Here is a 12,445-nt window from a genome sequence, read left to right as displayed (position 1 = left end):
CACATACAAAGTGTATATATGTATGTATGTATCTATTTGTTTCGATTTGTTCTCTGTTGTTTTAATTCCAGTCCTCCTCTTGCATTTCCTTCATTTTATGGCGATGCAATATGTATGTATATATTCATTTACAAGGCTGGTCAAACCTTTATTAAGGCTACAAAATAAAATCAAAATTAACAAGTAAGGAAGGGCTAAGTTCGGGTGTCACCGAACATTTTATACTCTCGCATGGTAAAGTGATAATCGAGATTTCATTATCCGTCATTTACATATTTTTCAAATACCGTATTTGTGTAAAGTTTTATTCCGCTATCATCATTGGTTCCTAATGTTTATACTCGTATTATACAAAGAAGGCATCAGATGGAATTCAAAATAGCTTTATATTGGAAGAAGGCGTGCTTGTGAACCGATTTCACCCATATTTCGTACATGTCATCAGGGTGTTAAGAAAACATTATATACCGAATTTCATTGAAATCGGTCTAGTAGCTCCTGAGATATGCTTCTTGGTCCATAAGTGGGCGGCGCCACGCCCGTTTTCAATTTTTAAAAAAAGCCTGGGGGCAGCTTCCTTCTGCCACTTCTTCCGTAAAATTTAGTGTTTCTGACGTTTTTTGTTAGTCGGTTAACGCACTTTTAGTGATTTTGAACATAACCTTTGTATGGGAGGTGGGCGTGGTTATTATCCGATTTCTTCCATTTTTGAACTGTATATGGAAATACCTGAAGAAAACGACTCTGTAGAGTTTGGTTGACATAGCTATAATAGTTTCCGAGATATGTACAAAAAACTTAGTAGGGGGCGGGGCCACGCCCACTTTTCCAAAAAAATTACTTCCAAATATGTCCCTCCCTAATGCGATCCTTTGTGCCAAATTTCACTTTAATATCTTTATTTATGGCTTAGTTATGACACTTTATAGGTTTTCGGTTTTCGCCATTTTGTGGGCGTGGCAGTGGGCCGATTTTGCCCATCTTCGAACTTAACCTTCTTATGGAGCCAAGGAATACGTGTACCAAGTTTCATCATGATATCTCAATTTTTACTCAAGTTACAGCTTGCACGGACGGACGGACAGACGGACGGACAGACAGACATCCGGATTTCGACTCTACTCGTCGCCCTGATCACTTTGGTATATATAACCCTATATCTGACTCTTTTAGTTTTAGGACTTACAAACAACCGTTATGTGAACAAAACTATAATACTCGCGTTAGCAACATTGTTGCGAGAGTATAAAAATGGAGAATTGTTTGTTAGCTTAATATCTTTTAAGAGGGATATACCGAGTTTTCCAATAGATATACTAAAGCCATTGCTTAAAAGTTAAAAAACAACCATCACATTCATCAAAATTAACAGTTTAGGGATGTTTTTGGTCTGGTGAAATCATCAGTCCGTACTTCTTACGAAATGCAGCTGGTGATTAGTCAATTGAGAGCCCTGTAGATCTATAATATCCTACTTTCTATGGCCGCAAATAGAAGAAGTTGATCTTGACAACATCTGGTTCGAACAAGATGTGGATACGTGCCACACAGCACATGCAGCAACAGCTATAGCGGAAAAATTTTGGATATTTCATTATTTAAAATTATTGTGAGATCCAAAAAGTTGTAATTTAACACAATTAAACTACTTCTTGTAGGGTTATTTGCAGTCATTGATCTTTAACAAGAAAACCGACTACTCTCCAAGCTTTAGAAGTCAATATTGAACGTACCTTCATGATGTACGACTAATTTTATTACAAAAAAGTACTTGAAAATTCATCGAATTTGTTTCTGCAAAAGTAGTTGTAGATGCTACAGGGTCATTTTGGAGAGCAAGGTCCGAAGTAAAAAATACACTAGTCTCGAGATGCTGAAGAAAGCCATTGTCCGTGAGTGGGCAAAAATTCCGGAAAGTCACATTCGGACAGCTTGCGATTCGTTTTTTGACCGTCTCAAGGTCATAGTTAATGCAAAAGGTGGTCATTTCGAGCAAAAGTGAATTGGTCTTAAATTTATGATTATTTTCACACATTTTGTGGTTTAAAATAAATAAAAATAATTTATCAAACCGAATTTATAGCTTTTTTAATTGGTTACACTTCGAGTGCCGGACCCTGTAATTGAATTTAATTGTATCGATTGTCTTCACATTAAATAAATTTGAATTTTCTCAACAAGTAATGTGTGTGTGTGCTTTTTTTTGTTTCTTCTTTTTAAAAATAAGTCGCATCACTATTATTGAACCCCGTTATTTGACCCAAAGGTTTCACAACTTCTTTGAGACGTATGAAAAATGTTTACTGGACTTCTTCAAGTTAGACACCCATTTGACTCATATTCCAACAGGCAAGTAACTTTTATCTAGTCGGAAACAAAAAAACGTGCACAAAGCCAAACTGAGAAGCATACGGTGCTGGCATTGTCATAACATGTATTCTCAACGAAGTCGCTGTAAATCAAACCTTGTGAATCCTACTGATCAGTGGATATACCTCTTCGAGCCAACACGATAGTTTTCATTTTCTTCGGAGCAAGTCAGCGATGTTGACTGTTTAGACTGTTTTTGGTCTAGATATGTAACTACATCCATGTCTCTCCGCTGGCATAGTCACGATGAAATTAAGCAGAAAGTCCTTCAGATTGCGCTGAAACAACTTCACATGCTCCTGTGTATTGGTCCCACGGTTACCATAATTACCCAAAGCGATCATAAGCGGCATTCACTGACGGCTATCGCATTCCGAATACTTCATGCAGAATATAAATCATTACTAAGTCTTTTGAAATCCCTCAGCCATCTTGCATACTTGCAAACACCGGTCTGCCAATACAAGATTATGGACTTGTGTTACGTTATTCCCCATAGTAGCCGTTTCTGGGGCTGCTGAAGCCATATCCGTAGAAACTCTTTTTTTTTTTTTTTTCTCAAATTCTTTATTTACAATCTGTCTGTATTCAAGACAATAAGCAAATGTTCTAAAATATACATAACTTTATACTGTTGGACCCCAGTGGGCGCAAAAGTAATATTTTATTCTATACTTAGCTTAAGCTAATGATTATTTATTTCCTGTACGGGAGGTCTAGAATATGAAATCGTTTCAGTCGAAACGTTTCATCTGTTTCATCCAATAACGCAATAGCTAAAGGGTTGGAATGATTGCTCAGCCTTTCAAGATATCTAGAACTAAATTTCCTAATTTCGTCTTTGACACTTGGTATATTTAGGTCGTTGTTAATTGTGATATTTGAAACAAACCAAGGAGCATCCAGAATCTTCCTGAGGGTTAAGTTCTGATAACGCTGCAATATTTCAATATTTGAGTTGCTGCAAGAGCCCCAAAGCTGGATTCCATACGTCCAGACCGGCTTTAGTATGGCTTTATAAAGTAAATTTTGTTTTCAAAACTTAATTCAGATTTGGGTCCAATAAGCCAGTACATTTTATTAGTCTTTACTTTAAGCTCTTTTCGTTTTGCCTTAACGTGATTTTTCCACGTTAATCTTCTATCAAGATGGAGGCCTAAGTACTTCACTGTATTGCTGTTAGGAATCTCTTCATTGTTTTAAAAATAATATTTGGACAGGAGTCTTTTTTGTAAATGTGATTTGTATAGATTTATCTGTATTAATGGCCATATTCCATTTTTTAAACCATGCCTCAGTAATTCGTACCTGATCCTGAATCATTTTCGACGCTTCGATCCGAGAACTGCTTGCTGCAAGCATTGCAGTGTCATCCGCATAGGTGGCGACTAAGACATTTTCAAGGACAGGCATATCTGAGGTATATATTGTATACAGGATCGGACCAAGAACGCTTCCCTGTGGAATTCCAGCACTAATAGGATATATTTTCGAATATTCGTCTTTCACTCTTACGTAAAAGTGTCTATCTAGAATGTAGTTTTTCAGAACAAGGAAAAACGGAGCAGGGAGCACTTTTTTAGTTTATAAATCAACCCAATATGCCAGACTCGATCAAAAGCTTGTTGAATATCTAAAACACTGCGGAACAGTAATTTTTACTTTCCAGCGTATTACTAATAAAACGAACAATGCGATGGCATTGTTCAGGAGTACCGTGTTTGTGACGAAATCCGAATTGATGCTGCGGAATAATGGAATTTTTCTCTAAAACTGGTAACAGTCGTCGCAAAAGGATTTTCTCAAATAATTTGGAGAAAGTTACCAGTAAGCTTAGAAACTCTTAAACTCATTTTGGTCAGTTGAAGGAAAACGATCACTTTATATAACATTTAAGCGCTCTTTAATTTCAAAGTAATTTATAATGACATATCTTTGTATGTTGGTTTAAAAGAGACAGGCGGCAACCAAAAGTAAAAAAGGCATAATTTTTGCGAAACTGTGGTTCTTATTTTGTATGGGAAAAATTTTTTTTTGCAAAAAGAGTGTACCGCCCCCGCAAACTTTTCCTTTTTATGCCAATAACGAAATTCCAAAATATTAAACTGATTGCCCTAGGTTAAGGCGTGGCACATGCCCACTAAATTGGCTAAAACCGGTTTATATGGACTTTTCAAGAGACAAGGCACGAAAATATAAGTAAAATGTTTCATATATGTCTTTATTATATTATTATATTGAAATTAACTTACGTTTAATGATTAATATTCTTTATAATCATTTAAACTTAAGCGCAAAGGTCTGATTTATTAATGCTACCGTATTTTTTCCTATATTCAGTTACTGTTTGCAAGATATATTGTTTCTCTTCTTCGTTTTTTGTTAGAACTGCATTATATTCTTCCATCAGTTTTACAAAACGCTCTGCGGTATCATTAACAACATGTAAGTTTTTCACAATATTCATTCCTTTTTGAAATTCGGATTCATTGTGCCACTTGGATGGGTCAAGTTTTAGAAAGTTAGTTTGAATATTAAATCTTTCGAAAAAGCTCACTGTTTTTTTGTTAACAAAATCTGAAATATTCTTTTGGTTTAATTCATTAATGTTAGTTACTATTCTTTTATTCTCATTATTTTGTTCTTTTTTGAGATTTTCAACCATTTTTCTCTTTTCTCCAAGGTCTACAGCATTATCAAAAAATGAAAGACCTGCTGCTTCTGGTGTCAGGTACCACAAGTGATTCGAAAACTTGAGCGTTACTTCATTGCTTATTATTTCATTCAATTCATTGAATTTAATAATATTTTTAATAAAATTTAAATCATTTAAGGGTGCTTTCGCAGCAATTGGCGCTTCAATCCAAGGTCTCAAATAAATTTTCAAAATGAACACACTAATATCTTGTATAGCATTTGCCTCATCTGACGACATTAAGAATTGGTGGCGGAAAAGAAAAATCTTTATTGTATATATCGCTTTAGCCATCCATCGGGCATGATGCATCGCCCCAGGTGATTTAAACCTTACAGGCTCTGTGTTTCGACCAAGAAATATAAGGCTCAATTCCAATAACTCCTTGTAGTCTGCCCTGGGATGTTGTTTAGTGATATAGTTATGAGCAAATTGAGCTAATTGGTCTTGTTCAGCTTTGTTTAGCGCAAGACTTATTTTTTTATCCACTATTCCACTTGCAAATTTTTGCTGATTGATTTTGGGCCAATTTTTTTTAAAACGCTGGAAAATATCTAATGATGGACCACTTAATTTTAAATCGTATTTCGCGAAAGCACTTTTCAGCAAGAGCTCATATATGTGATGACGGCAAGGGAGATATAACAATTCTCTATTGAGGTGTTGTTCTAATAAAATGCAGGTACCTTGTAATCTACCTGTATTTGTCGCGGTAGTATCAAAACATAAAGCTTCTACCTTGTTTGGAAAGAATGTTGTTAATATTTACTATTATAAGAAATTACTTTAAAATACCTTTTCTGTTAGATTCCATTCCTTTAATAGTTCGAGTATGGCGTCTGTCTGTTCTTTGCCAGTACCAGCTGACAGGGCAGGTACTCCAAGTAGATGTTCAATGCCATCTGTTGTTATCACAACTGGTAATCTGTCCACTTTTGCGTTTCCTGTGATTGACGGTAAAATTTTTCCATCCCAATGTACCGTAATTTGATTTATATTGCTGTTTTTAAAATCCGTCATCAGTTTTGCAGAAGTTTCCGAACGAATTTGTTTACGGCAAAGCCGAATCGATGTCTTGCTGATTACCAATGTACTGATATCATGTTCCAATGCTTCAGCCGCAGCTATCAGAATACGTACTGCGTCCCTATCACTGACTTTGCACTTGTCTAAGGTCGCAACAAGCTTTGAAGTGATAAAATGTTTCATTCCTCGTTTTCTGTTTTTTTGTTGAAAGCTACAGTTAGCAGTTTGATCAGTATTATCATCACTGTCGTATACATCAATTAGTTCTTCAGTATTGTCACTCAAATCATTCGCTGTTAGGAATACTTGGAATTGTTCTTCACCCTGCTTTTCTTTTCGGATTACCTCTTTCTCAATACGAGTATTTCTTCGCTTTTCTTTTTCAAATAATGAACGATCGCATCCCACCATTGCACCAGGTCTACCTTCTTTACGTTGATTCTTCAAAAACTCTTTATCTTCTTCTATTTTAATTAAATCTAACGCATTTCCGTGCGCAATGTCAAATAAGTTATTCATATTTTTAATAAACTGATCTTCTCGCATTTTTTGAAGTGGTGTGCTGCGTTTGCAAGTTTTTTGCAGATTTTTCCATTCTTTATATAAAGCTTCAACTTTTTGAACACTTCTATCAATTTGGCGCACTGGAATACGGGCTTTATTCCAAAGAATTTCGGCCTCTTTGATAACCAGATACGCACTTGAACGAAGATCCAATTTCACTTTACGCATGTTATAAAACAACACTTTCAAAACTTGCCCATTGGAAGGCAGCTTAGATCCAACAATTTGGCTTTCGTCATATTCTAATAAATAAATTTTTTCACTAGCTCTTGTGTCCATTTTGCAAATCCAATCAATATCAATTCTCTTTAAAGCAATAATGTTTCTATGATTCAATGCTCAAAATAAATACACTTCACTTTTTACACACTTTTAATTGCCACGTGGCTCAAAACTAACGGTATTGACCAGATGTTGACTTTCCTCTGTTGTTGCCAACATTTTATTTTACGATTTAAATATATGTTTACAGAGTTGCCTTTTTGCGATTTTTTTAAAGGCTTATGTTTTAAAACTTTTATGTAAACAGTAACTGAGTATAGGAAAAAATACGGTAGCATTAATAAATCAGACCTTTGCGCTTAAGTTTAAATGATTATAAAGAATATTAATCATTAAACGTAAGTTAATTTCAATATAATAATATAATAAAGACATATATGAAACATTTTACTTATATTTTCGTGCCTTGTCTCTTGAAAAGTCCATATAAACCGGTTTTAGCCAATTTAGTGGGCATGTGCCACGCCTTAACCTAGGGCAATCAGTCTAAGATTTTGGAATTTCGTTATTGGCATAAAAAGGAAAAATTTGAGGGGGCGGTACGCTCTTTCTGCAAAAAAAAAAAAATAAGTCCAGTCTAATGAACATCTGTGGCAAGCATGGCAACTTGCCACACATCTCGCTAATGACGCGTTCGCGCACAGAGCTCTTTTAATCGTTTTTTGTGTTTCTCGCAAATGTTAAAAATAACTTTATGAAAATATGTACAGAATATTGCCACGTTTTTTCGTTTCTTGTTTGCTAGTGAGTTGCACTAGTCTCAGCTGCATGGCCAATTCATTGTCATCATTTTAATATCGGCAATAATTTCATAATGGCAGCTGCGCATGCGCAACAGTCAACACACAACACGGACGGGCCACCCATAAAGCTCAATCAAGCGCAGCCCTGGCAACCCGCGCTCACGCCGCCCAACGCGCGCAACTCGTGAACTAAGCAACAACAATAGCATATCGACAAACATCATTACAGGCGTTGTGGACCCCGCGCAAATACCTGCCGATGCCGCACTTAATTTCCGTCATTTGTTCCCATGAATTAACTTTTTGCCGAAACAAAAATGAAGGTAAAATGTTGAAATAAAGTAAAGAAAATCTTTGCTGCAGACGAGTAAGTACAAGTTGCAATGCAAGAGGCAGAACCAATAAATTTATATCATAGCCGGTCTATGGATCTACTAGTGCAGAATGTATCAAGCGCTTATTGTTACTACGCGCGCCTTTGACCGCGTTGTGCAACTCACCCGCGAGCCACAACTCGTGTGCATCACAACTCATCGGTTGCACGTATGTATGTAAATAGAAGACGAGCAATTACGCCGGCGCATGAATGATAATCAACGGCGGTGGAGAGACAGCGGCTTTGCTGACATTGAAATTGCACGAAGAACTTCTTCATCCGCTCGCATCAACTTGCAGCTACATTGTTGCACCATCACAAAACCGCACGTTCAACCAAGACGTCATCATCAGTGTCAGTATCGGTATCAGCCGCAGTCGATGTGACTAGCAAATCTATAGGCAGACGCGTCGACGACTTCGGCTGCAGGGAAGTTTGTGGCTTGGCATGAATCGCTCTTGTGAGGGTATCAGTGTTGCGTCACGAAGCTTTTCGTGCAACAAAATAAAGGCCTCAAAACATGACCACGCGGACTCTCACATCTGCGCAGTGTTGCTGAGGCCGAAAACTAAATAAACACTTTGGAAAGTAGGCGACAAGTCGAGAGCACCTAGCTTAAGGTAGGAGAGTAAAATAAATTAACTAATATTTGTAAAAGTATCATTAATAGTTCATATGACATTTTAACTTGTAGTGCTGAGAATTTATTCGTCGGTGGATCTAATTTTGCTAATTTTCATTGGGGGTGTTCTTTACTTGGCGGGTCCCAAACCCAGCGCACAACCGTATGTCGGGGATGTTTTCGCCTTCAAACGGATGTTCTTAGGCTACCCAGAGGATACTTGGTTAAAGACCGGAAGTCGTGAGCTGCTTGAGCCATATATAAAAGAATCGTTTCTGGCCACTCCCAAGTGAATGGCAATCAGAAGACTTTCCTCACTTGCATGAACTTCTACACATGACTGCATCCTTCTAATAGAGCAGGTACAATCTTTTATATGGGTGTACACCTGCTGGCGTATGCCGATGATTTGATATCATCGGCCTCAACAGACGCGCCGTTAGTTCTGCTTTCTCCAGACTGGACTAGGAAGCAAGGCAAATGAGTCTGGAAGTGAACGAGGGCAAGACGAAATATCCCCTGTCATCAAACAAACAGTCGTCACACTCGCGACTTGGCTCTCACGTCACTGTTACAGCCAAAACTTTGAAGTTGTAGTTGGTTATGTATATCTGAACCAGCATAAACACCACCAACAATGTCAGCCAGGAAAGCCAACGCAGTATAACTCTTGCCAATAGGTGCTACTTCGGACTAAGTAGGCAATTGAAAAGTAAAGTCCTATCTCGACGAAGAAAAGCCAAACTCTATAAGTCGCTCATAATTCCCGTTCTGCTATATGGTGCAGAGGCTTGGACGATGACAACAACTGATGAGTGGACGTTGCGGGTTTTCGAGAGAAAGGTGCTGCAAAAGATTTACAACATGATCGATCTTGTTGTTAAATTTTCGATACGGAGACTGCCAGGTAGCTTGATGAATCTTCTTATGCTGGAATCTAGTACTACAGATAACCATATTTCGGGCCCCGGCGAAGTCGATCAGCCTCAACCCATTTGGGGATGTTTCGTCGTGGAGGCTGAATTTACCGACCGTAGTGCCAAAGATACCTTCTGTGCCCACCCTGACGTTAAAATCGCCAAGCACGATTTTGACATCGTGGCGGGGGCAGCTCTCATAAGCGCACTCCAAGCACTCATAAAAGGCATCTTTGATCACATCGTCCTTCTCTTCCGTCGGGGCGTGGGCGCAAATCAGCGATATGTTGAAGAACCTCGCTTTGATGCGGATAGTGGCTAGACGTTCATTCACCGGAGTGAATGATAGTACTCGGCGACGGAATCTCTCTCCCACCACGAATCCCACACCAAACTTGCGCTCCTTTATATGGCCACTGTAGTAAATGCCACAAGGACCTACTCGTCTCTGTCCTTGTCCCGTCCATCGCATTTCTTGGACGGCGGTGATGTCAGCCTTTATTTTCCCGAGGACATCAACCAGCTGGGCAGCGGCACCTTCCCAATTAAGGGACCGGACAGTCCAGGTGCATGCCCTAATATCATTGTCCTTATTTCGTTTACCATGGTCGTCATCAAAAGGGGGGTTTCTCATCCGAGGCTGTTGGTAGTTTTTCATTGGGGTGGGCTTTTTACGTGGCGGGTCCCAAACCCAGCGCACAACCCTATGGGAATGTTTCGCCTTCTCACTTTAGCTCGCCTTCGAACGGATGCTCTTAGGCTACCCAGAGGATACTTGGTCAAAGACCGGAAGTCGTGAGCTGCTTGAGTCATATGTAAAAGAATCGTTTCTGGCCTTGCGTGAACTTCTACACATGACTCCATCCTCATGTTTATTATACAGGTCGATAAAAAGGATATCAAAATAAAATATGTTTCTTGAATCAAAAAATTGAGAAAAATATTGTTTATTTTGGGACCTTTGTAAACATAAACGTTGTGCATGCCACATAAAATGTTGCAAAATTGTTTTCTTTATTTATAGGAGTAATTCTTCTACATACCAGAGTAGAGTATGTCGAGGAGAAATTATAGGGAAAGCCCGAAATAGAGACTAACTGCATTTAAACTCAATTCCTTGCACTTTGTCTTCATAGCAACGCATTGCTATTGTAATGCCACGCCCACTTGTTGTTGTGCTAAAAGATAAAAATATAGTATATATTTAGGATCTGTATGTCCACAAGTGCTAAAGTACCAAAGGACCAAAGTACATACTCTACCGTCGCGACCACGTATTGTCGTAGCCTTAACGGCTGGCTGTCATTGGCAGTTGCAACGTGCCACGCATTACGATCAAGTGGCGCAGACATTATTCCGCTGAATCACAAGAAGCCACACATTAGTAGGGGTCGGTTGGGGAAACGGTGTTATTTATATGGACCAAACCCGGAACGGTGAGATCAAGTAAAAAGACTAAAGCTGAATTTATTATCAAATCATCATTATAAGTAGTTATTTTTATATCAGCATTTTTTTTCACTACTAAATTATTACCGATCTCACTGACCCACCTTGATGGACCTGCCTTAAAGAGGTTGCTATTTGGCGCGCAAATGGCTGTGATGGCGTTCGGCGCGTCTTAAGCACCACGGCATCGAATTCTTTAGAAAATGAATTTTCCGCGGCGGATTGTTGTTGTGGGTGCACCTCGGCATTCGCCGTAAGTTTGTCGCAATCTCGAAGATAAGTCCTTGGCGCTGCCAACGTTGCCGCTAGTTTCCATTTTATTAGTATTTACTACACGATTTAGCTTTGTTGCACTTGCAGCGCTTAAATTGAAGTTTTGCTTTTACACTTATTTCCCGTTGTTTGGTTGTGCGCTCGCTTCTGCGCTGGCCGGCCAGCTACTTTCGAACGCATATAAAATTGCTTTAAAATCTGTTTGTGAAATTGGAAATTGAATTTTATTTTATTAAGCGAAAAAGTTGCCACAACTTAAAATAGGAGAAGGATAAAAAGCCAAGAGAGCATTGTGCAGAGCAGTATCGATCAACGAACTACGTACTCTCACATGCACATAATTTGCCATAACTTAATACTCTAGAAAGGATATGCGAGATAAGCGCTTAAATTGAAAATGGATTTTATAGGTGGGGGTTGCCTGATTATTATTATATGGTATATTATGTTTGCCAGGAAGTTTGTGGCACACAGAGAAAACGTCGGGGATCCTATGAAGTATCGAAAAGTGAAGCAAATATGACAATAATGTGCCAGAAAGGTAATCCTCAATCGTGGTGAAGCTCAACATACGGTCGCAAAGCCAGGAATGACCCCTCGAAAGGTGATGCTGAGTGTTTGGCGGGATTGGAAAGGTATCATTCACTATGAGCTGCTACAACCTAGTCGAACGATAGATTCTACATTTTATTGGCAACAACAGATGAGATTGAAGAAAGGAATCGAAAAAACGGCCAGAACTGATCAACTGAAAGGGCTTCATGTTCCATCAGAACATCGCTAGACCACTCACATTTTAAATGACTCGGCAAAAGTTGGGAGATCTTGGCTGAGAAGTTTTGATGGATCCACCTTATAGCCCTGATCTTGCATTATCGGACTACCATTTGTTTCGGTCAATACAGAACTCCCTTAATGGAGTAAAGTTGGTTCCAAGAGAAGCCTGTGAAAATTACTTGTCGCAGTTTTTCGCCAAGAAACTTGAAAATTTTTACACTGATGGAATAATGTCTCTAGCGGAAAAATAACAAAAAGTGGTTGACCAAAATAGTACAAAAAAAATAATTTGAATACCAAAACTACCCAATAGAACTGATCAATGGACGTGGTGAGTAGATTTAGCTATTT

At 38.5% G+C, this 12,445-nt stretch overlaps 1 long non-coding RNA gene across 1 annotated transcript in view; it reads left to right on the top strand.

Annotated features, from left to right (window-relative positions):
• The first annotated feature begins 7,563 nt into the window (after nt 1-7,563).
• The window catches only part of LOC126758652 (uncharacterized), a 46,215-nt gene continuing 41,333 nt past the window's right edge, over nt 7,564-12,445 (top strand). Inside the window, exon 1 of the long non-coding RNA XR_007666868.1 lies at nt 7,564-8,676. This is a non-coding gene — a long non-coding RNA (uncharacterized LOC126758652). The remainder of the gene's footprint in view (nt 8,677-12,445) is intronic.

The sequence above is a fragment of the Bactrocera neohumeralis genome, chromosome 5, assembly GCF_024586455.1.
Source record: "Bactrocera neohumeralis isolate Rockhampton chromosome 5, APGP_CSIRO_Bneo_wtdbg2-racon-allhic-juicebox.fasta_v2, whole genome shotgun sequence".
Taxonomy (NCBI): Eukaryota; Metazoa; Arthropoda; class Insecta; order Diptera; family Tephritidae; genus Bactrocera; species Bactrocera neohumeralis.
Note: the sequence above shows the minus strand (reverse complement) of the source record. Positions and strands in the feature narration are given on the sequence as shown.